Below are 4391 nucleotides of genomic sequence, written 5' to 3'. Positions count from 1 at the left end.
CTGTAAACACTCTGAATGACATAAGAGAGTTTTGACAGATCTCTAGGTACATGACATCACCACACTTCCCCCCTTTCGATAAAGTAACCCTTGGGATAAGAGAGAAGGAGAAGTGAAGGATGGGGAAAACGAGAACAAAAGAAAACAGGAATAAGAAAATAACTGAAACACTAGTAATGAGAACTAAACATAGTCTTGTAGTTTTTGAGGTCTAACACTAATTCTGGAGCTTTTCCTAACACCATCCCCCCCTGAAACATTTAATTTTGGCTTATCAGTATTAGAAGGACTAGAAGGATCCTTTGCAACACAAGAAGTATTCCACCAATTTACATTTGACAACTTTACAGCATTCTTCCATATCTCCACAATTTGTTGCGACTCAAGAAATTTAGAAAAACCTTTTCTTACTGTAACAGGATTTTTGATTCTGACCCAGTCTCCAATACGGAGTCTGTGGGTTTCTTTCATGGTAGGGAATTGATGAGATTTGGAACAAATTTCACTTGAGGTTTTCCTTGCAGATTCCCACATGCACCCCATGTCGCAACCAAGATGAAAAGAATTTACCATCCAGAAGGGATATACTTGAGAAGAAGCTTTTCTACCTCTCATAAGTTCAAAATTGGAAAAATTGGTTGCAATATGAGGTGAAGTGCGATACGACCAAACAAGATCTTTAACTGCCTGGAAAACACAAGATTTAGATCTAAAAGCTGCTTGTACACATTCCACCACAACTCTGTTGAATCTCTCAGTTTTTCCATTACTTTGTGGATGGTAAAGTGGAGTTATGGTGTGTTTTATGCCACAAGAATGAAGAAATGAAGTCATTTCATGTGACACAAATTGAACCCCGTTATCAGTGAGGATTTCTTCTGGATAGCCTTCCCTGAGAAAAATAGTTTTCAAACAATTGATGACACATTTTGATTTAGGTATAGAAATGGGTTCGACTTCAACACATCTAGAAAGATGGTCAATTAGGACTGAGAAATATTTTGAACCAGATGGAAGAACATGAAAAGGTCCAAGAAAATCCATAACAAATTTTTGCCAAGCCCTACTAGGGGGAAGCACAGGAGATTCAACAGTGCCTTCAAGTACTAAAACTTTGTCTCTGGAGTTGCAACGTGAACAGTGCCTAACCATCTCATCTATTTGAATGTCCATTCTGGGCCACCAGAAGTCATTTCTAACTTTTCTTTTTGTGATAGTTGACCCAAGATGACCAGAATGCGCAGCTAGAATAATCTTTTTACGATAGTGAGAAGGAGGAACAAGTTTGTCACCTCTTACTATTTTGCCACTTTCTACTGAGAGTTCATCATTGACTTTCCAGAACATTTGAAGTTCAGGTGACAAACATTTTTCTTTTGGCCAACCTTTCCTTATTAGAGATGCAACCTCCTTGAGAATGGGATCTTTATCAATTTGTATGATCCAGTCTTCTTCTGCGAAAGATAAATTGTCTTGACCAATGAGTGCTACAAAACACTCCTCAACTTCAGTTTCCCAGTCCTGATCATCTGTATCAGGTATAAGAAGTCTTGATAAACAATATGCCCTACAATTTTTCCCTCCAGGAATGTATTCCGCACTGAAGGTATATTCTAGGAGTTTTGTGGATAAACGTGCTATACGTGCAGTAGTACGCTTAACATTTTTAGCAGAGAGAATATCTACAAGGGGACGATGGTCAGTCCTAAGAATAAACGATCTACCCCATACGTATGCTTTGAACTTTTCAATGCTCCATACACATGCTAAGAGTTCTTTTTCAATTACGGAATATTTCCGTTCAACGGGACGAAGAATCCTAGATGCAAAACCAACTGTGTACTCCTTCCCGCTGGCACATTGTGATAGAACAGCTCCTAGGCCATAATCAGAAGCATCAACAGTAATAACGGTTTGATTTCCCTCAACAAACGCTTGCAGAGCCGGGGCTTGAATTATGTGATCTTTAATGGTTTGAAACCCTTTGTGACACTCTTCAGACTATACATAATTGGCACCTTTCTTAACCCCTTCGCTGCGGCGCGAATTCCGCCGCAGCGCTGGGGGGGCTTGGGGGGTTGACGGCGCCGCTATGCTCATGACGGAACTACGCCGTCATGAGTCACGGGCGAGCTGTGCTCATGACGGCGTGGTTCCGTCATGACTCCACCCACTGCGCTAATCGCCCGCACAGGTGGGGAATTAGCGCCGCGTGGGAGGAGCGGCCGCCAACGGCCGCAGCATGACGGAACCACTCCGTCATGAGCATACGGCGCCCGTGGCTCAGGACGGAGTGGTTCCGTCAAGGGCATGCAAGGGGTTAAGAAGTGCCCTAAAACATTCTGTGGTCTTATCAAAATCTTTCATAAATTTGGAATAGAACTCACAAAGACCCAGAATGGACATACGTTGTTCATTGTTCTGAGGAGGAGGTGCATTAACTATGCTTTCAATGAGACCTGGTCTTGGTTTGATACCGCGCTCAGAGATAACATGGCCTAAGTATTCGATTTCTCTTGCCTTGAAGATACATTTATTTTTTTGTAAAGTGACCCCTCTGTTTGTTAAGATATTGAACACTTGTTCGATCACAAAATCATGCGCTGCTTCAGTTTGAGTGAAAATTAGAATGTCGTCTTGAAAAACAACTACATGAGAGTTATCTGTGAACATTTCAGTTATTAATCTGAGGCAAGACCAAAGGGAAGACGACAAAACTGAAAAACAGCATCTGGAGTAACAAAGGCTGTGAGATGTCGGGACTGAGGATGTAATTCAACTTGATGGTAGGCTGCCTTAAGATCAAGTTTGGTAAACCAAGAGGAGGAGCCTACTTTCGCGATGAGATCTTCAATATGCGGAAGGGAAAAACCATCAACCCAGATGGCTTCGTTAAGGCTCCTCAAGTCAGCACACATCCTCAAGTCCCCAGATCTTTTTTTGGCTAAAACAATCGGTGAAAGCCAAATAGTGGACTCAACTTTCTCTATTATGCCTTGGTCACATAGGGATTGTAAATGTTTAGAAAGATCACCTCTAATGCTTAAAGGTACATTCCGAAGTCTGTGCTTAACTGGTATGGTACCAACTTTGATTTTGATAAAATGTTGAAAGTCAGAAATTTTACCCAAACGATCTTCAAAACGTTTAGCGTATTTGTGTTTCCAAGAATAGGTTGATTGGGTGATTGATGTGGAGTTGATGTTTTTAATAAAATTAGAATGATTAGAATTGGACTGATGATCAATGAATGCAGGGCTTGGTAAGCCAGGTTTAATGGTAAGACCAAATTCGCTTGATGGTTGAGACCAAGAACATTGATACCCCGTTTGGCTACATAAACCTTGCCATTGATAATTGTTTCAAAAGCATTGATCTTAGCCCAAAAGTAGTCAAGTAAATTAATCCTGCTACCTTCGAAAGCTACTGTGAGTATATCGGGAGGTAGCAAACTTTTGTTTGACCAAAATTTCACATATTTGTCTTGAGATACAATGGTGATACGAGCACCTGTGTCAACAAGAAGTTGAATAGGATTATTGTCAATAATGACTTCAATTTCTGGATCTGGAATGTGTTGTGTGATACACATGTCTGTAGAATTCTTAACTACTACAACATACTCTTGATTAGTAATATTTTCATCAAATTGCTCATCAGAATCATTAAGTACACATCTTACATTTCCTCTTTTACCTCCCATACAAACATTAGCAAAATGCCCCAACTTGCCACATTTACTACATTGTTGATTAATGGCAGGACAATTTTTGAAAGAAGAGACATGTGTAGATGATCCGCATCTGTAACAACTTATTTTGTAATTAAATTGTCTGTTAGGTGTAAATGTTTTCTCACCTCTGTTTGGTGTGAAGTTTCTTCCACCTCTAAACGTGGAAGATCTTGTGGGAATATTCGGAAGAGAAGGAGAAGAAAAAGAAGGTTTAGCGCTGACAGCACCGGAAATAGTAGAGTTTGACAAGGCAGATTCAAGTTGCTTTGCATCATCCATGGACCTTTCAATACTCTTGGCAATGTCTACTGCTTCATTGAGAGTAGGATCTTTGCAAGTGAGTAACTTTTGTTGTACTTTTTTACAAAAACAGTGTGCAATGAGTTGATCTCTTACAAGTTGGGAAGTAAAGTTATCAAACTCACATTTAGCAGCAAGAACCTTTAACGCAGTAATAAAAGTGTTGACACTTTTGTTGGGTTTTTGTGCTCTGGTGAAAAAATGGTACCAATGTACTACGATGTTTTTAGTTTTAGTAAAGTACCTATCCAATCCCATTACTGCTAATTCAAATTCATCCGGGTCTTGACCTTCAGGTGGGTCAAAAGGAGGTAGATGGTCAAAAACATTTTGACCCTCAACTCCCAGATGGTAGTAC

This window comes from Triturus cristatus, chromosome 9, assembly GCF_964204655.1.
Source record: "Triturus cristatus chromosome 9, aTriCri1.1, whole genome shotgun sequence".
Lineage (NCBI taxonomy): Eukaryota > Metazoa > Chordata > Amphibia > Caudata > Salamandridae > Triturus > Triturus cristatus.
This window is presented reverse-complemented; position numbering follows the sequence as displayed.